We start from the raw sequence: 22504 nt of genomic DNA on the forward strand, positions 1-22504 counted from the left end.
TATGTGGCAGTTTTACACAATGTCTTACATGTTTTTCTCATCCTAACCCCGCTCTAACTGGCACACCTTGCCTAATCCTTTTACACAATGTCTTACATATTTTTCTCATCCTAACCCCGCTCTAACTGGCACACCTTGCCTAATCCTAAACCTACGTATAACCAAATCATCATGTTAATAGCAAGCCAATTTTTTCATATTTACCCTAACTCTTGCTCAGCGTGTAGGTCTAAGTTTTACTTGCATTTTGAACATAAATTTTTAAGTGTTTTTCTATTTCCTGTCAGGTTTTATTTTTCATTATTTTTTAAAAATTTTATTTTGTTGAAAAGATGCTTTAAAGAGGGATTAGTTACATGTGTAAGGTAAGGAGTACGTTTCTTGTTGAGCATAGTGACCCACTTCTTTCTTGTGCTCCCACTATCCCATCCTTCCACACTTCTCATACCCCTCCCTCCCCATGGTGTAAACTTCATTTTCAACATAGTGTCTTGTGCGTATCATTGTTGCAATGGGTCATCCTCCATTTTCAACATAGTGTCTTGTGTGTATCATTTTTGCAATGGGTCATCCTGTGATGAACCTAAATTTTTTATTTCTCTAATCCATTTTCTAATTCTGTCTGGGTTCTTAACCCTAACCGTAAAAATAATGATAGCTCAATTCAAAAGTTAACAAAAATATTCAGGTTTTTATTCATCCTATTAATTCACTGTACATCTTGAATTAACTTGCAGTTTAGCTTAAATGTTTCAAATTAGTTTATATGCGTATATATAAAGATGGAATTTTATATGAAAAACAGATCTTTGGAGGAAAGAGCAATGAGAAGGAAATAGAGGGAGTATAATCAAATACATTAAATATATTATGGAATTGTCATTTCTGACAATTAATATCTATTAACAAAATAACTAAAAATTAAAAAAGAACACACTGCCTTCTAGTGTTCATTAAGAGAGCCATGATCTGTCCTCTGGAAAAAAAAAAAAAACTCATGTTAGATAAACTTTGTCCATGCATAATTTATATTGTTTGCCAATTATTTAACTTGATGAATAAAAATTTTTCGAATAAGATTCCATGACAAAAAATATAAAACAGTTACTTAGCAATTGTTTGAGGAAAAGTTATTGTCATGGGATTTAAGAAACAGAATTACTATTTCCCTACAAAGCAATGAATTAGGTTTTCTAATCTAGTATTTGTAGTAAGTTTGCAGAACATAACTGGCATGAAAAACAACTAATTGTGCGTCTTGTTTCTTGAATGAGTGATATTTTAATCATTGTCTTTTATTCAAATAAATACTTAGGTTTACATTTCAAATAAGTGCAATTTTATCTCTTTTCAGAACAAGTACTTACCCTGCAATTAAATGTGCTACCATATTCAGGTATTAAGAAGCTAAATTTTCTATGTTTTATATGTAGCTCTACATATCCAGAATGACGATTTTTTATTCATAAATGTCTAATGTCATATTTTTGCTTCATCAATATAAATTGTCTCATGAGGTTGTAGTGAAGGCTCCAGTAACCAAAGTAGTCAAAACCATTTCCTGAATTCTAAACTTTAAACCAAATAATTTTTAAGCTTTGATAATATCATTTATTGTCTCATCAGAGCAATTAAGCTAAAACAAATACTACTTTTTAAACATTTCACTCACATTGTAAAGAATATTAACATAGGTCAAAAAGAGACTAATTATTTCAGACTCATCATATTTGGTGATCTTAGTGTGAAGAATGCAGAGAGTAGTATTCAATACATAGTATTGATTAAATTAAATTATATATCTGGATTTCTAATTTGGAGGTTAATCACATAGAAACAAGAAAACAATAAAAAATTACTTAGGGATCAACAGAAAAAAATATTTGTGCATGTACCACAGTTGCTTTATTAGTTTGTAGGTGAACACTGGACTTCGATTTATATCTTGGCTGTTGTTGTGAATAATGTGAATAACAATGAACTACAGATATGTTTATGTTACCCAGAGAGAAATAATCACACGATTGTGTGTGATTATTTCAACTTTGGATTTCTTTAGAAAACTGCATACTACTTTCTACAACGAGAACACTAACCTGTATTTTGACCAAGAGTGTAGAAAATTTCCTTTTCTCCACAGTGTCGCCAGCCAACATTATTACTTTTTGAGTTTGTTTAAAGGGCAGGTTTTTACTGTGTGCAGTATCCAAGACTGGCCTTAGACTCAAATACTTTTACTCCAACCTCCAATCACTTGGAATTACCAGTCTTTACCACCATACCTGGTTCCTTGGATATTTTTGATAAGAGTTATAACAGTTAAGAAGTAGTATCATAGTAATTTTGAATTACATTTCTCTAGTGAACTCCTCACAAAGCATTAAGCCAGCATAGAAGTTGTATTAAATACAAATTTGTAAATCCACAGGCGATTTTCATGGCTTTTTGGAAAACATGTTTATTCAGAAATTTTGCTCATTTTTAATCAAGTTTCTTGTTAATCTCATCTTTAATCTCTCTATAGAAAATCAATACTTAATTCAAGGTAGTAGAAAGGAAAAAAATTAAGCAGGTCCTAACATTTTTAATTTTTTAATAACATGATATTGCTTAAATCATTTTCTGTTAACGCTTGAGACTATATAACTCAATTTAGTTAGACCTTTTACAAGGCTATATATATTTTATTTATTTTACTTTGTTCTTACCAAAGCCTGCATGACTCATTTCACTTGGTTTCTTTCAGTCTCATGTAGTTCAGATTTCAAATTGAAGAATAAATGGAAGGAAGCAAACAAAAAATATAGTTCCCCTCATCTGATGATGAGGAAAGTGTTCATCCTTCTAAGGACCTATGATAGAATATCAAAAAGACAATTTATTCTTCTAGGTTTTCCTTATCTTTGTGATGTAACGTAAATGATGTAAAACACAACATACTGCTTAGATACTTTGATGTTTTATCAGATTTGCACATTTTCATATGGATTTCACCTCAGTCTACAACCTTAATTCATCGTTCTGTCTCTGATATTTTTGCACTATCACGACATAAGATAACTAGTTTGATTTACAGCATAAGAAGTTATCCACCTGGCTTCCTTGGAAGCAGAGCATGGTCAATAGATATTACTTCTGGTTGCTCACACTACATGTAATGGTTTCTGTACTACTTATCACATACTATTTAGTACTTAAAAAAGAATGCTGGCTAAACTCAAAGCTCATTCATAGGTTTATGTTAAGTGTTTCACAAGTTTTATTCTCTTAATTCTTAAGATAACATTTGCTATAATGCTAATGTTATTACCATTGTAGTGTTGGGAAAAATTGTAGTTAAAGACAGTAAGTGCATGGCCCAAAGACACGCACAGTGAGGAAGGAAATGAATCAAAGTTTCCAAAAGTCTTTCAGCAATACCAAGAAGGTGGGTAAAATCTCTCCATTCTCTTACACTCTCAATTCAATATTCATATTGTCCAGGAAATAACAGCCTAGCAAATATTGCCCATAGTGATTGTTTTTTGTCACATTTTGTCTTCAATACAGACTGTGTTGGTGACATTGGGTTATCATGCACAGAGCTGAGCTTACAAATTGAGGTCTGAAGACAGCCAAATTTCTTCTGTCCCACAGTTCCAGTTTCTTTTTTAAAAAGTACTAAAACTTTTAAATATCATCACTTACTCTCTTTTAATCTCCAAACGAATTAAATTGGCATATAATCACTCCAAAAGTCTTTCAAATTAGATGATAAAACAGGCCTCCATGAAATAAATTTTCTTTTACTTTTAAAATTATTCTAAAAGCCTTGTGCTGGCTGGTCACACCTATAATCCTATCTACTCTGAATATTTGCTCAGGAGACTGAGATCTGTGGATAACACTTGGGAACCAATCAGCGCCAAAAAAAAAAAAAAAACCTTCATGAAATTATTTTTCAAAATGTTTAATGAAGTAGCAAAGAGCCAGGAATTGAGGTGTAGCTTATAGAGTAGCTCACCAATCTAGACAGGAAAGGCCTAACAAGACCTTGAAGCCCCGATATTAAACTCTGAGCACACCAATATACATGCATGGCGTGTGTTCGCATGCACGTGTGTGTTCGCTTGCGTACTGCAGCGCACACACACACACACACACACACACACACACACACATTTATTCAAATTACCTTCATATCAGTGTTCTGCATTAATTTCTTTGTTAACGATTTATATGGGTAAAATAGAGGAAATAAACTCTTTCATCTCAGAACATTTTGTATGTTTTTTTTGTAATAATACTGTGCAGAGGGGTCACATTTACAAGAACAAGGAAACTCGTACGTTTCCTAACAAGCATTGTTACCTTCTCCTTTATATTTCCCCTATCATCCCTTCCCTCACACCTCCACAAGTACACTCCCCTTACCCTTCCTTCCTCTGCCTAAATTGTAAAGTTCATTTTTCAACATAGTGTCTTGTGCATCTCATTGTTACAATAGGTCAACCTGTATCCCTATTTGAGCATTTTTTCCCTTCCCCTCCCCAAATTAGAGAAGCATACATACAAGATGTAAGTGCACCAACTTCAAATACAGAGAAAACAGGGGTTATAGCATTGGGAGAAACATACAGAGAAACCAAAAAAAAAAAAAAAAATGACATCGCACATTATAAGTACGTTAGAAACAATAGCAAGAAACAAAAAACCACTAGTGTCCCTATCTTGGGGTTCAATTTCTTTAACATCATCTGATCTGGTTATATTCACATATCTTTTGAAATTTTCTGCTTATCCCAGACATAAATTCGTTATTGAAAATAAGGGAAATCATGAGACCTATGTTTCTTTGGACTTGGCTTACTTCACTCAATATTTTTTTTTTCCATTTCCTAACAAATTGGGAGATGTCATTCTTTCTGATGGAGGCATAGAATTCCATTGTGTATATATACCACATTTAATTGATCCATCCATCTAATGGGTGCATCTGGTTTGGTTCTATATCTTAGCTATCGTAAATAATGTTTCAATAACTATCGTTTTGTTGGTAGTTTTAGTATGGTCTTGTTTATGATCATTTGAGTAAATCCCCAAAAGTGGGATTACTGTGTCATAGGGAAGGTTTATGTGGATTCTTCTGAGGAACCTCCATACTGCTTTCCAAAGTAGTTGAACAAGTTTACACTCCCACCACGAAGGCAGTATGGTTCCTTTGTTGCCACATACCTTTCAGCAGCTGTTGTTGTAAAAATATGGAACGCTCCAAGAATTTGCATGTCATCCTTGTGCAGGGTGCATGCTAATCTTCTCTGTATCATTCCAATGTTAGTGTATGTGATGCTAAATTGAGCACAGTACATTTATTATATAGAAAGTATAATTTTTATTGATTTTATTAAACTAGACAATTCAACAAAAAGTAGGTTCAAAAGAATAGTTGTGAAATTTTAGAATCATGTATTTCTTACATAAGCACACATTTAAGAATAAAATCAATATAGACATGCCAAAAACAAAATAATTCCTGATATTTGTAGTTCAAGAGATGTGTAGGAGGAAGAATTCAATTATTCTATACAAGGCACCTGTCAAAATGAACATTGCAGCAACTCTTAAGTTTTAATGTTTTAAATATGCTTAATTTTGGGATTTTGCTTATATATGCCAAAAATAGGACTGTTTGGCAGGTCTAAAACTTTTCTGTAAAGTATTTAAGATTTTTGGTAGCAGACATTAAGTACTAAGTATGTACATTTCAGAGTTTATGAAAACTTTATTAATGAGAAGTTGCAAAGTCTTTGTGTAAAGAAGCAGAGTGAAGAGTTAAGATTTTAACTACACAGTTTCTGTTAAAACTTTAGGATTTCCTTACTTTATTTATTAGCAAGGAATAAATGATGATATAAGCTATGATGTACACATGTATGTTTCTATTCACACACATACATATACACATGTATACATGCAGACATGGAGAAAGACACATAATTTCAGCCAACACAATTTTCAACAGTTATTGAATATGACTTAAACGGAATACTTGGAACAATATATATTGAAGATGTATTTGTCCCTAAGAGTTCATTTACCACTCCTCTTATCTCTTAAAACAGGTAGTTTTAGAGAGATTTGACTTACAAAATGCAGTACAAGTGATAGCAAGTCACTTGGAAACCTCAGTAAGTATAATTCATATGGTGTCTCCCTGCTCCTCAGGTAATGCTTACTCTTGTAGACACTCTCAACAACCAAAGTAGCAGGAGAATACCCTGGTAAAGAGTAAAGTAATACGGGTTTAAATGGCATCCTTACTTGAGCTCTTTTTCCAACAACCAGCATGAATTCCTAGGCAGATGAGTGAGTCCTCAGAAAACTGGACTCTACATATACATTTAACTAACCCATGTGAAAATTCCTATGTGAGAAATGCTGACTGAGGTCTTGCTGATTTCCTGGCCAAGAAAACAAGAAAAAAAAGAAAATATTTTTAATGTTTTAAAGTTTGAGAATAATTTGTAACCTGTCAATAAATGTGTAGAACACAATTATACCAACTGACAAAAAAATGATGGCATTTATGTGCTCTTGGACTTGCCCAGTGATTTTAGATGTGTCTACACAGGTAGAATCAGCATAAATCAAGCCAGCATTTCTTCATTTAAGATATAAGGATACTGGTTGACCTATGTAACAATGAAATATACAAGACACTCTACCAGAGGATGGGTGAAGGGGGGAGGTGGAGAGGTTTGAAGGGAAGGGATGGTAGGGGAAAAACAAAGGAGGGGGTAGCAATGCTCAATAAGAAATGTACTCATTACCTTACTTACGTAACTGTAACCCATCTATACAGTATTTATAATAAAAATATATGTTAAAAAGATACAAGGAAAACTTCTCTGCTTATATGAAGATGTATTTGTCACTCAATATAAGTAAGGTATTGGCTTTAGAACCACAGGCTTATTACTTTGGATACTCAAAAACTCTACATGAACACAGTATATTATTTACATTAGAATCTGCCCACAAGCTAGTGCAGTATAATTGCTATGAGAATTTTTACTACATTCTATATGTATATGCACTATAAACAGATACAAATTATTTCAGATAAATTTTGTATGCAGTTTGTGGAAGGAATTTGGAGAGCAATTTTGAAAAGCACAAATTTCATCAAAAAGACCAGTCTGCAAATTGTAATGAGGAGCTAATACAGCATCATTGAAATAGTACGGAACTCCAAGGAGAAGTATGTGAATTGAGACAATATCAGAAAATGTAACAACCCAAGGACTTTTTAGACATGCAGCTGCTAGATTTCTCATGTAGAGCTTTCATAACATTTTGTGAAGCACAAATCAGAACCTCACTGAAGTGTAGATGGTTTTCCCTCAACTTTCTCTCATGATCAGTCACTATCAATCAACATATAGCTAATCTTGAATAATTCTCTAATAAAATGTTGATGGAGGGGCTGGAAGGTTGGCTCAGTGGTAGAGTGCTTGCCTTGCATGCATCAGGCCCTGGGCTCGATTCCTCGGGACCACATAAGCAGAAAAGAGCCAGAAGCTGCACGGTGGCTCAAGTGGTAGAGCACTAGCCTTGAGCTAAAAAGGTGAGGGACAGTGCCAGGGCCCAGAGTTCAGCCTGCATGACCGACAAAAAAAAAAAAAAAAAAAAAAAACAAGTGACCAGGTACTAATACCTTGGTAGTCAAAATGTTGATGGAGTGTTTATATGCAGAAAACCTCGGAAGGCTAACTTTTCCAGTTAGGACAGTCTGTATTCTATGATCCAGCTGAGAGAAAACTAGGTAAACATCCATTTAGAACCTTCTGAATAATTCTGATTCTGCCCATATCACTTATCTATCCACACCTCTTCCCGAGTGAAAGGAATTGAAAAGAATTTGTCATTTAAAATTTAAATTTAGGGTTCCGGGAAGATAGCTGAGGAGAAGCTGGAAGCTAAACAAGCTCTCATATAGAAAGCAGTTTCAGTGCTCCAGTGAAGAGTCCTAAGCTAGAGAATCACACCAAGTGTGCAACCACAGTACAGAGTGTTAGGCCAGAGAGGAAAAATCCAGGCCAGGAGACAAATCTGAGCACTTGCCAACAGCCATGTTTGCGAATGTGGCAGGGGCAGTCGTGGCCGGAGCCACCATACCTGCAACACAGAGAGTCTAGGACAAAGGCACCAGACACAGTAAGCAAGAGGATTCTACTCAACACCAGCAAGAACTGACAAGGAGCAGACATCTTCATCCTTCAGACCACAGGCCCAGATATGACCCAGGAACCAGACTCCTGTGTGAGTAGGAGCCTGTCTTCCTCACTCCTTCTCAGGGAACAGAGATGGGAAGGCTACCCCTCCCTGCCCACTACCAGAGATCTCCCCCTTTGATACTGGCAAAGACCTGGCTGTGCAGCTAGCTCCAACTCAGTCTTTGGATGAAAACAAAAAGTCATTTAGCAGTTCACAGGAATCTAACCTGAACTTCCAGGCTCAGCTCCACCCAGGGAAAATTCACCCAGCCCAGTCCTGCAACAGCCCCAGGAGCGGCTTTCTTCACTGGATAAACAGAGCCACAGACTGCCCCTCCCTACAACAGTCTAGACAATCAATTGAAATTCAGTAACAGTAAACCCTGAGAATGGCTCCTGGCTGGGCTCTGTGACTACCTCAGAAGCTAGCCCCTCAGAGCAAAGTTACTGTTCGATGAAAGGCCTCAACACTACCCAGAACCTACCCCATCACAGCATCTCCAAAGTAGAAGAAACAGCCATCACCCTCTTTTGGGATACTCAAAGCAGATATCCCTCCCATTGAACTAGCCTGGAAGGAGGATGACAATATCCTGGGTAAAGCAAAGCATTTTTCTGCCTACTCAAACAACCTGACTTAAGAAAACAATAAAGTTACAGGAAAGTAAAACACCACAAGCAGACCAGAGACTCCAAAAAGAGACTGGATATGGACACAAGAGAAATACAGGATCTTCCCATCTCACCCAAAAAAAGCAAAGAACTCTTTTGGTACCTTTAATTAATTTTTTTTAATTGTGAAAAAACTTTACAAAGGGGTTACAATTACATGGACAAGATAATGAGTACATTTCTTATCAAGCATTGTAGCCACCTCCTTTTTTTCCCCTTCCAAGCCTCCCCCTGCCCCGGAACCAAATCCTGCCCCCACCCCCCCACCAAAGTTGTAAAGTTCGTTTTCGACATGACAACTTGTACTTCTCATTGTTGCAACAGGTCCACCTGTATCCTTATATAAATGACTTGTTTTCCCCTTCCCCTTCACAAATTATACCGACATCAAATACATTGAAAGCAGGGGTTATAATGTGGGGGAGGGACATACAAAGCAACAAAGAAATAATCTTATAAATGCAATAGACACAAATGCATGAAAGAAAAAAACATTTAAATACATATCTTAGGGTTCATTTTCCTAACATCACTTATCTGACCTTTTCTGCTTGACTGATACATATACTAACTATTGCAAATAAGGGAAACCATGGGATCTATGTTTCTTTGGGCTAGGCTTACTTTACTTAATATAATCTTTTCCAAGTCTTTCCATTTCCTAAAAAATGGGGCCAATGTCCTTCTTTCAAATGGAGGCATAGAATTCCAGTGTGTATATATACCACATTTTCTTGATCCATTCATCTACTGAGGGGCATCTGGGTTGGTTCCAGATCTTAGCTTGGGTAAATAATGCTGCAATAAACAAAGTTGTGCTGGTAGGTTTAGTGTGGTCTTGTTTGTAAACATTTGGGTAAATGCCCAATAGTGGGATTGCTGGATCATAGGGGAGCTCTATGTGGAGTCTTTTTTGAAACCTCCATACTACTTTCCAAAGTGGTTGAACAAGTTTACAGTCCCACCAACAATGAATTAAGGTTCCCTTCTGTCTACATCCGCTCCAGCATCTGTTATTATTAGAGTTCTTGATTTTTGCCATTCTAACTGGTGTGAGGTGGTATCTTAATGTTGTTTTGATTTGCATTTCTTTTATGGCTAGGGAGGTTGAGCGTTTCTTCGTGTGTCCATTGGCCATCCTTCTTTCTTCTTCAGAGAAGTTTCTCTTTAAGCCTTTCGCCCACTTATTTATTGGGCAGTTGTTTCTTTGAGGATTTGTTGTTGGGGGGGATTTAATTTTTTGAGTTCCAAGTATATTTTAGATATGAGTCCCTTATCTGTTGTATGGCTAGTGAAGATCTTCTCCCAATCCGTGGGATTTCTATTGATCTTGCTAGCTATGTCCTTTGCCAGGCAGTAGCTCTGCAATTGCATGCAATCCAGTTTGTCCAACCTTTTTTTGATTTTTTTGTTTTCTGGGTCTCTAGTAAGAAAATTTTTAATATTTAACATTAAAAATTGTTTTCTATTAACTTTTTCTCTTCCTCTTCTAATTTTTATTTTAGGGGTATATGTATGTGTGTGCTTTTTTTCATTTTTGTTTAGCTCTACTGACCTTTTGACCCTTTTCTCCTTTCTTTCTCATTCTTTTCACTTTTTCTTCTCATTCATTCTTCTTTGCATGATTTAATTGCTGTTCTCCTCATTCTCAGATATACCTGTAGTCGATTATTAGACGTTATCCCCCCTTGTACAACTTAATCCAGAAATTTATTACTGAATTCAAAACCTCTTAGAATTAAATTCCTTAATAGCCATACTACCTCTATATACCTATATAAAATTTTAAGCATTCTTATTTTTTAACTTTTCACATCTCCTTTCTATCCCTCCCGTTCTCTTATCCTATTCCCGTCCTTCTCTGAATATTGTGTTTTTAATTTGCATCATTCTTCAGTGTTTCACTTTTTAATTTTTAATTTTTGTTTCACTATTTTTGCTTGTCTCTTTTTCTCTTTCTTTTTTTCCCATTCTCTACTATCATTCTATTGAACTTATTTCCCTCTACCTTTCCAAATCCCTCTATTCTTATTTATATCCACACCTCTCACTAAACTTAATAATTTCTGGTTTGCCAAATTCTTTTTTGTGGTTCATAGCCTATTAATACATAGTTGTTTGATGTTGAAAAATATATCTGTTGAACTAGATTACATCTTCAGGCTTTTGACTGTGCAACTACAGACTTTGTTGATGCTTGCCTTATGATAATTTTCTAGCACAAACTGGTGTTACTCTCATCCCAAATGGGCAGAATAAACCGGAAAAATACAAGAAAAATGGCAAGTCCGGGTATCTCAACTCCCACTCATGATAATCATGGACAGAACAGATGATGAATAATCCAGTGGAGAGCTCCCAAAAAGCTCTACAAACACTAATGGTAAACATGGTAAAAAAAGAATTGAAAATCTGCAAAGGACTCTGTGTGAGCATGATAGAGAGATAGGAGGCAAACCAAAGGTCAAAACAGGAAGCTCATAGGTGTGAGAAAGCTACTCAAAGACAGATAAAAGAATTGCATGAGCAGCTTGTGAACACTCAAAGAGAAATAAAGGAATTGTGTGAGTAGGCTGAGATCAGTCAAAGAGAACTACAGGAATTGCATGAACGTGAGGAAGCTAATCAAAGAGTAATAAAGGAATTGCAAGAATGGGATGAGCATAGACAAAGATCACAAGAGGCATTCATGGAATCCATAAACAGAGAGCTGATAGAAGTCAGGGAGTACACAAAGGGAATGCTGAATGGATCCCAACAGAAGGAATGGGAGTCCAAGGAAACCATAACCAATCCACCAAGTGATTTGAGAATAAACACTGAACACCAAATTAAGGAAGGAAAGAATTTCATACAAGATCTAAAACAAAGATCCATCAAAGAATTAGAAGCCATAAAAACTGACCAACTCGAAGGAAAAGAAAAAAAAAAGTAGAAAGTCTGGATAGTAGGATAGGCCATGCAGAAGATTGAATTCTGAGGATAGAAGACAGCCTAGATATTATAGAGAAAGAACATACAACCATCCAAGACAAATCCAAGAAATATCATAGATCTATTCAACATTCAACCCTTGGAAGACACCATTAGAAGGCCTAATCTGAGGATAATGGGTGTAGAGGAACACCTAGAGCCAGAAGTCAATGGTCTAGGAAATTTGTTTAACAGGATCGTAGCTGAGAACTTCCCAAACATGCAAGAAGATAGGTCCATTCAGATACAAGAAGCTTTTAGAACTCCCAATAGACTAGACCAGAACAAGATATCCCATTGTCACATTATAATGCACAAAGGATTAATTCAGAACAAGGAAAAGATCCTTAAAGTTGTCATGGAGAAAATATCAATCACCTATAAAGGGAAATGAATTAGAATCACCTCAGATTTCTCAGCAGAGACAATCAAAGCAAGAAGAGCCTAGAATGGTGTAAGCCATGCCCTAAAGACAAACAACTATCAACCAAGAATATTTTATCCAACTATACTCTCCTTAGTAATCGGAGGTCAAATAAAACCCTTCCATAGCAAACAAAAATTGAAACAATATATCCCCACCAAACCAGCCCTACAAAAGAATTTTAAAGATGTCCTACACAGAGAAAACCAACAAGACCACAATAAAGGCCAAGAAACAGCACCCAAACTGAGAATCCAAGAACCATAGGAAGAACACAGTTACAGCAGCCCCGAAGTAGTTAGATAAAATGGCAGGAACTCCCAAATACCTCTCAGTTCTATCTCTCAACATTAACGGGCTTAACTCTCCAATTAAGCGACAAAGTCTGTCTACTTGAATTAAAAAGCAAGATCCTTCTATCTGCTGCCTTCAAGAGTCACATCTTGCCCACAAAAACAAACACATTTTCAATTTTAAAGGCTGGAACAAAATCTACCAAGCAAACGGCCCCCATAAACAGGAAGGAGTTGCAATCCTAATATCAGATAAAATAGGCTTTTAATTAAAATTAGTGAAAAGGTCGGTACATACTAATTAAGGGATCACTCCTTCAGGAGGATATTACAATTCTAAATATTTATTTGCCAAACAACAGAGCACCCCTAATTCATCCAAGAAACACTACTTTCCCTCAACTCCCACAAAGATCCATAGACATTAATTGTTGGGGACTTTAACACACAATTTTCCCCACTAGATAAATAAACATCGCAAAAACTCAACAGAGAAACCGCAGATATAGACAACTGCATAGGCCAACTAGATTTAACCGACTTCTACTGAATATTTCACCCAGCAGCATTAGAAAATACGTTTTTCTCAGCAGCACATGGAACATTTTCCAAAATAGACCACATATTAGGCCACAAAGCAAACTTGTCCAAATTCAGAAACAGTGAAGTTACACCTTGCATTCTCTGAGACCACAAGAGAATATAATTAGAACTTAACACCAAAAGCCACCAAAGAAAGTCATGTAACACATGGATCCAGAACAACACACTGCTGAATCACGATTGGGTCATGGAAGAGATCAGAAAGGAAATTCAAATGTTCATGATATTCTACAAAATTGAACACACCAATTACTAGCTCCTCTGGGACACAGCAAACACAGTATTCAGAGGCAAGTTTATACCTCTGAATTCCTACATCAACAAATTAGAGAGACCTGAAACCACTTTAATGAGACATCTGAGCCTCCTTGAAAAAGAGCAGCAAGTTAAACACAATCCAGTAGATGGAAATGAATAATTAAAATTAAATCATAATTAAATGAATTGGAATGTAAAAAAAAGAAAGTTTCAAGAAACCAAAGAGTTGATTCTTTGAAAAAAGTAACAAAAATGACACACCCTTAGCAGAAAAAAAAGAGAACACACCCAAATAAACTCAGAGATAAGAATGGAAACATCATCACAGAAACAACTAAGATTCAGAACATTATAAGGGAATGCTTCTAAAACCTTTCTACTAATGAGTTTGAGAACTTGGCAGAAATGGACCTTATCCAAGCAAATACTGACATTCCAAAACTAAGCCAAGATGAATCAAAGTATTTTAAAAGGTCTATATCAAGCATTGAAATAGAAACAGCAATAAGAGACCTCCTATCTAAGAAAAGCCCAGGACCAAATGGTTTTACAGCGGAATTCTATAAGGCAGAGCTCACACCAATACTCTTCCAACTCTTCAATGAAACTGAAAGAGAAAGTTCACTACTAAACTCATTCTATGAGGCCATCATAACACACATCCCAAAACCAGGAAGGAACTCATCAAGGAAAGAGAACTATAGATCCATTTCTTCGATAAACATTGATGCAAACTTCTCAACCAAATTTTGGCCAATCTACTTCAACAATTCCTCCAAAAAAATCATACACCACGATCAAACAGGTTTCATTTCAGGGATGCAAAGCTGGTTTAATATGTGCAAATCAATTAATATAATTCATCACATCAACAGAAGCAAGGATAAGAACAACATAGTTATCTCAATAAATGCAGAAAAAGCAATTGACAAGATCCAACACCCCTTTTTATGGAGGTTCTGGAAAAATGAGGAATCCATGGAACCTTCCTCAATACAATAAAGGCTGTATATGACAAACCTGTACTTATACTTAATGGTAAAAAACTATTTCCCCTTAACTCAGGAATGAGACAAGGATGCCCACTCTCTCCACTTCTCTTCAGTCTAATATTGGAATGCCTAACTACAGCAATAAGACAAGATGCAAATATAAGAGAGATCCAAATAGGGAAAGAAGAAGTAAAACTCTCCCTCTTTGCAGATGACATGATCTTGTATTTAAAGAATCGCACAGAGTCCACTCCAAAATTACTCAAGCTGATTCAAAACTTCGGCAAAGTAGCAGGGTATAAAATTAATCCTCAAAAATCAATGGATTTTCTGTATGCCAACAATAAGAAAAGAGTGGCTGAAATTAGGATAGCAACTACATTCGTAATAGCCCCATAAAAAATAAAATACCTAGGAATTAAATTAACCAAAGAAGCGAAGGACCTCTATGATGAAAACTTTAAAAAACTGAAAAAGGTAATCAAAACTGAACTTAGAAAGTGGCAAAAACTCCCATAATCCTGGATTGGGAAAGATCAACATCATGAAAATGGCAATACTTCCAAAGGCTATCTACAAATTCAATGCGATATCTGTCAATATTCCAACCTCATTCTTCAAGGAAATGGAAGAGGGAATCAAAAAATTCATATGGAACAATAAAAGACACTGAATAGCAAAAATGATCCTTAACAGAACAGTGCTGGAAGAATATCAATACCACATTCAAATTCAACTACAAAGCCATAGTAATCAAAACAGCTTGGTACTGGCACAAGAACAGACCTCAGGACCAATGGAATAGAATTGTAAACCCAGAAATGAACTTACAGACCTATAGCCATTTAATCTTCGGTAAGTGAGCTAAAAGATAGAATCAAAGAAAGACAGTCTCTTCAGTAAATGGTGCTGGTAAAATTTGTTAACAATTTGTAGAACACTAAAGCTAGATCCTTATATATCACCCTTCACCAGAATCAACTCCAAATGGATAAAAGACCTCATACTCAAAGCAGACACTCTGAAAACATTGCAGGATGGAATAGGAGAAACCCTAGGTCTTGTTGGCACAGTCCGAAATTTTCTTAATAGAGACCCAGAAACACAACAAATCAAAGAAAGGTTGAACAAATGGGATTGCATAAAATTGCAGAGCTTCTGCCTGTCAAAGGACATAGCTAGCAAGATTAACAGAAAGCCCACGGATTGGGCTTTCTGTTGGCCATAAAATGGACAAGGGTCTCATATTTAAAATACATCTGTAACTCAAAAATTTAAATACCCCAACAAATCTTCAAAGAAACAACTGCCCAATAAATAAGTGGGCTAAAACTTAAAGAGAACCTTCTCTGAAGAGGAAAGAAGGATGGCCAATAGACACATGAAGAAATGCTGAACCTCCCTAGTCATAAAAGAAAACAACATTGAGATACCACCTCACGCCAGTTAGAATGACTATAATCAAGAACTCTAATAACAACAGATGCTGGAGGGGATATGGACAGAAGGGAACACTACTGTATTGTTGATGGGAGTGTAAACTTGTTCAACCAGTTTGGAAATCAGTATTGAGGTTCCTCAAAAGTCTACAAATAGAGTTCCCCTATGACCCAGCAATCCCACTTTGGGTATTTACCCAAATGTTCACATATAAGACCACAGTAGAGCTTCCACCACAACTATGTTTATTGCATCATTATTTACCATAGCTAATATATGGAACCAAACCAGATGCCCCTTAGTAGATGAGTAGATGAAGAAAATGTGGTATATATATACACACCGGAATTCTATGCCTCCATCAGAAAGAATGACATTTGCCCCATTTGTTAGGAAATGGAAAGACTTGGAAAAAATATATTAAGTGACGTAAGCCAGGCCCAAAGAAACATAAGTGCCATGGTTTCCCTTATTTGCAATAACTAGTGTATGTCTGAGACACAGAAACTGTCAGACAAGTTGATGTTAGGGAAATGAACCCTCAGCTATATATTCAAATGTTTTTTCCTTTCATGTGATTGTTTCTAACACATTTATAAGATTATTTCTTTTTTGCTTTGTATGTCCCTCCCCCACTGTACAAACCCTGCTTTCACTGTGCTTGATGTTGGTACAATTTGTGGAGGGGAAGGGAAAAAACAAATCGTTTAAATAATAGGGATACAGTTGGACCAATTACAACAATGAGATGTACAAGTCATTATGTCGAAAACAAACTTTAAAATTTTGGTGGGGGGGAGGATTGGGTGGGGAGCAGGGAGAGGACGGGAAGTTATGGGAAGGGGAAACAAAGGAGGAGGCTACAATGCTTGATAAGAAATGTACTCATTATCTTGCCCATTTAATTGAAACCCCTTTGTACAGTATTTTCACAACAACAACAAAAAAATATATTTAACTATGGAATGAAAATAGTTCCAATAATGCATTGCATTAAGGAATTTAGAAATAACTGAGAAACTTAAAGGTGCATAAGATTTTTTTTATTGGAAATGAAGGGATATTGGAATTTGGTTCTCTACATTTTAAGCAATTTGCTTAAAAGAATAGGCAAAATAAAATTTATATTTGCAGCAGAATTGACACATTAAATTTAGTATATTGAAAGGGAAACAAGCCTCAACAATATGCCAATTCTCTCTTCTTATTTATCTCTAAAGGTTTATGCTTCAGGACTCTGAATATTAAAACTTCAAAAATATTTGTGTTTAGCTAGTTGTGCAAAGGGGTTTTGCTTCATCATGTCAGTGTTGAATAGAGTGTATGTGCATTTCAATATACAGTGCATCTGGATCATTGTTAAACTTCACATTTTTCTTCCTTCCCTTACTCCAACCCCACCTATCCATTCATGTTTCCTACTTATATTCTGACATGTGTACATTGAATGTTATGAATGTATTAGTCCACCATTTCCCTCTACATTCTTCTACCCTACTCCCTTTTAGCCCAGATCCCCTTTTAAGACTTGTTTCAACTTCATGGTATTTTGTTAAATATCTCTAATTTGGCATTTGGCTATGGGCTTGCCACATCCTCTCTTCCATATTTGACCTACATAAATGAGCATATTTCTCCACATTTCTAATCTCAGAATGGCTAAGATAGATCTTTACTATTCACCTTCTGTCCTAAATTTAGAATTGGACTTTCAGGGCCATCCAATAGAGCATTTTTATTCTCTACACAATGAAGATGGAAGGGAAATAATTTCCATTCTGTCAGCATTATGTTATCCATCATGAATTCCCATCGCTTATCACTTCAGCAGTCTAAATTTAAAGTCATATTTTCGGCATTATATTCACAAAGTATAAGTGAATATCAAGGGTAATTTACCTAGTATTGGACGTTTAGGGACGATCTTCAATTTCTGATGATAGAAGCAGGAATCAGTTTCAATTTTCAGATTCCACTATGTAGTGAGCTCTGTAGTCTTCTAAGTTTTCGATAAATTTCTAGTTATTTTTTGTTGATAATTTAAGAAGTTTTATTTCAGTATTTGAAATGCTGCTCCAATTATTTTTAAAGTTTCGCAATAAGTTAGACTGAACTTTTTCCTCTCATGATCCCCACTAGTTCAGGTTAAGTCTCCTTTCGTTTCATTTTTTGAGAGACCAAGGGATGAGGGTTAACAGAGAGATGATCATTACTCAGATATATCCTTCCTCTTCTGTTTCTGCTGTTCTTGTTGAGAGGAAGACTGGAACAGGGAACAAGAGTGATGCTTGACTTCACCATACAAGGGAGCATTCCTGGCATGTCAATTATTGTTTCTCAGAATCACTTCAATTGCTTACTCTTGCCTTCTCTCTGAAAGTAACCTAAATGTGGCTTCCTTGGTGCAGAAGGAAGCAAACTAACATGTTATTACCCGTAAATTGTTATTTTATATCTCAGCTTACTACTACCAAAAATAAAAAGCTTTGGCTACATAAATGCAAAGGTACTGATTGTCCAAAAAAACCTTAGTGAGGAGTAGACTATTGTACTCAGCTACCCGCTCCTCTAGTATCCTCCATTCCACTCCCCTCCCCTCTTTTAACCTCCCTTCCTTTCTTCTTTTTTTGTGTCTCTCTCCTACATATTCATCTCCATCTTCTCTCTTTTTCTCTTCCAGTAGCAAGTGCTTTGGTTTATCAGACAACACATAAATAATTGAACAAATATTTTTTCTCCTCTTTTTGTGATTTTTTATTCTTATGAAGTGAGTTTTAGCACAGCACCAGTGGCTTACACCTAGATAGTCGGTAGGTTCAAATTTGACAATTGCAATTTGAAGCAATTCCAAGAGATAAACCTAAGATATTCTTTTCTCCACTTGTGGTAAATGGAAGAAGTGAAGGGGTGGCTTGGGAGGTATAGAGCAAACATTGAGATTTAAAGCCCAGATAGAGCTCAAGGCCAGGAGTGCAAACCCCAGTACCAGCATAATTTAAAAAAAATTAGTCCTTTGTCTTTGAAAAGGGATATTTCTCCAAAAATTCATACCCAGAACAATTTTCAAGGTCTGAGACTCTTTTTAAGTCTCTTTCACATCTTAAACTGATTCCTCTGCTTGATTCATATTATGGAAAATAAGAGTCACACTTCATATTAAAATGATTGCACATTACTGAACAGTTCTTACCATTTTCAATGTAAAGAAAGCATGAGAGAAGAATTCACCTCACTTGCGTGAGTTAGGTTTGACTCACTGACAGACTTTTGCAAGTAAATGAGGATCTGTTTACATGTAAACAAGTCTATATAGATGGTTTTCTAGGAGAGAGAACAAGCTATCGGTTTCCAAGTTTGAATCAGATTAAGTTTATTCCTATGATATGCTAAAGAGAAGCTAATCTCATACAACATTATGCAGGCAGTAATTTCAAAAATATTAAAATCCCATGTTTATGTTTTGAACAGCTAAGTTTTCACGAACAAAAAACAGTTTCCTGAGCCAAGAAAATATGTTAGAGCAATAGAAACTATGCTAAATATGGTTAATGGTTGAGTGATATGTGTAAAAGAGTTCTGTAATCACAACTAAACTATGAATTTTTTCATCATGTCCCTAACAAGAATCTCTAAGATAGGCCTTGCTAAATCTGTCATAGACGGCGGTGTTTATGCAATTGTCAGGTTTTTAGGGTCCAATATCTTCCACAGTCGCTTGGGTTGCAAACTGCTCACACCACATGCAGTGTCTGGAAACACATGCTGTCTTGCTAGGCACCTAAGGGATTTTTTGGCCACTGTGAATAGTTATTGTTTTCCTTCTTGTAATTATACCTGTCAGGGTGAAGTCCTTTCATGATAAGAATAATAGTTTTTGTACCATTTGTTCCAGTAACAAATCTGAGATATAAGTATAGTCGGGTGTCAGTGCCTCATGCCTATAATCTTAGCTACTCAGGAGGCTGAGATCTGAGGATCACAGTTCAATGCCAGCTCAGGCAGGAAATTCCATGAGATTCTTATCTCCAATAAACTACCAGAAAACTGGAAGTGGCTCTATGTCTCAAGCGGTAGAACTCTTGCCTTGGGCTGAAGAGCGTTTGGACAGCACCTAAGCCCAGAGTTCAAGCCCCACGACTGACCAAAAAAAATTTATCTATCTATCTATCTATGTATCTATGTATCTATGTATCTATGTATCTATCTATCTATCTATCTATCTATCTATCTATCTGTCTGTCTGTGTATGTATGTATGATGAGATGAATTACATTTAAATATAAATAAATATTTGTGATACACATTTAAAATATAAGTTAATATATGATCTATTTATAATATAAACATATATTTACATATATAAGACCATATTACATCTGTATGTTTATCAATATACTTGTAATTTATATCCAAAGAGTACATCTGAAGATTTTGGGGAAAAAGTACAGTGTCTAAAGGCTTACTACTGACCCACCATACTTTCAATCATTTTTTCCACTTATTGCAATGTCTGGAGTACTAAGACTGAATGATTATGAAACAGAGTTGTTGTTTTATTCCTTATGATTTTGGATTAGAAACATCTATTTACTTGGTATAAAACCTACCAAAATGTGATCTTGAAATCAGACTCCACAAACTGGACATACACATCAATTTAGCAACTTACATTTCTCAAACTTTTATTTGAATCCTGTATCTCACATACATTGTTTCCTTCAAGTCAGCTACATGTACAAACAGGCCTAGATTTTCATGCTCACGTACATCCCCATACTCACATGACATACTAAATGTAACATTGTAATAAAAAATAATATATATACTGAAAAAGAACACCTTTGCAATTGTAATTAAATTTTATTTTTAAATACAATTCATCATTGAAATACTGATGAAAGAGCAACTGAGAGATGTTTCAAATAGTAGAGTGCCTGCCTAAAGAGCATGTTTCTTATTCCAAACATCATTATTCCTATCCTTCCTTCTCCCACATAAAAAAGCATAAATAACTACAGAATTAACTACATGTTCCTTAATCACTCATTGAAGAGAGAAACTGTTATATATATATACACACACACACACACACACACACACACACACACACACACACACACACATATATATATATACACAATGATATACTATTTAGCCACACATAATTATGAAATCATATCATCTTCAAGAAAATAGAATTGGAAACTTTCATATTAAAGCAATTAGCGATACTGTGAAAATCAAATATTAGATTTCTCATATGCAGACTCTAGACCCAGAAATTAAAATGAATGACACAGCTGTAAAAGATGGAACTGATTAAGTTTGGAAAAAAGTAAGAGAGAACATGAGGAGAAATATTGTGGAGTAAATATGTTCAAATATTTCATAAGTTAGTATGATGACATAATAAAATATACGTATAAAAATAGGAGAATGAAATTAATAAAAGGAATAAAATTTAACAAGTTACATTATATGGATATATGTTTATAACACAATAAAATACTTTTTTTGAAATTAATATTTGCTAAAAAATAGTAAAAATTCATTCCAGTTGTTATAGATTCATATGTTAATTTCCATTTTTAGCTCAGATATTTCCCTGATAAAGTAAAAGGAGAAATTGGTTTTGCTCATTTAGAAGGACAATCTTGTCCAAATAGCATTAAAGTATTCTACATAATTACTGTCAATGTGAAATTGTTCAAGTTATTATATTAGAATATTTCCAATTGACTCTTCAAAATATTACCCTATAGGTATATACTTTTTGCTATTTATTGAATTTTTTCTACTCAATTATTATATACCATTTTCTGAATGCGGTTTGATATATGTAACTAGTATATATTATACCTGACCAGGAAATCAATTATTCAGAAAGTTTTTTATCAAAAATGCCTATAACGAAATAAAGAGTTAAATCCAAATTATGTATATTTGAAGACAATACTTTGCTTAGTCGTCCTCTCACATTCTTCATTCCCTTCTTGAGAATAATACACATTGTAAGGGAATGCTTAATATGTTTTAGAGAAATAGGTTGACTTTAGTCAAATGAGTTACTCTATGCTACGTTGTGGTTTACTTTATATCCAGAAGAGCTAAATTCTTACCTTATTATTTTCCTTAGATTTTATACTCAGGTTTAACCTCTGATGGGTGACCGATAAAGGTATAAATATTTTTTAACAGTGGTTAAATTTAGGCTTAGGAATCTAGGTACAACTTTACTCATGCAGATAGGCCTGATCAGTCATGAGACCATGATATCAAAATGTTAACCTATGCTTCCTGAAATCACACTTATGAGATTTTGTGTATTATAAATGGTGGTTATTAGCATTTGTTTTGTAAACAACATTTCTTGGGTTAGGAACTGAAGTGAGATATTATACCCAGAACAAAATTAAAGGAAGCATCCAAAATTAGTTACCAAGATATAAATCATTTAACACAATGTTTTAAAAATGCAAGACAAAGGAAATAATTTATGAAAAAAGCCAACATTTAAAATAAATACAGAATCAGTATGACTGATTTTTCTTTTTATCCCAGTTGCAATACGGATTGCATGATGACTTTTCTAGC

General features: G+C 35.1%; 1 non-coding gene across 1 annotated transcript; it reads right to left on the minus strand.

Moving 5' to 3' along the window:
* Positions 1-5234: 5234 nt before the first annotated feature.
* On the minus strand, positions 5235-5341 carry LOC122108324. Its single transcript, XR_006147535.1, has one exon. It is a non-coding gene; the product is annotated as a U6 spliceosomal RNA (small nuclear RNA).
* Positions 5342-22504: the final 17163 nt, after the last annotated feature.

This window comes from Dipodomys spectabilis, unplaced genomic scaffold, assembly GCF_019054845.1.
Source record: "Dipodomys spectabilis isolate Male_0828 unplaced genomic scaffold, ASM1905484v1 ptg000057l, whole genome shotgun sequence".
Taxonomy (NCBI): domain Eukaryota; kingdom Metazoa; phylum Chordata; class Mammalia; order Rodentia; family Heteromyidae; genus Dipodomys; species Dipodomys spectabilis.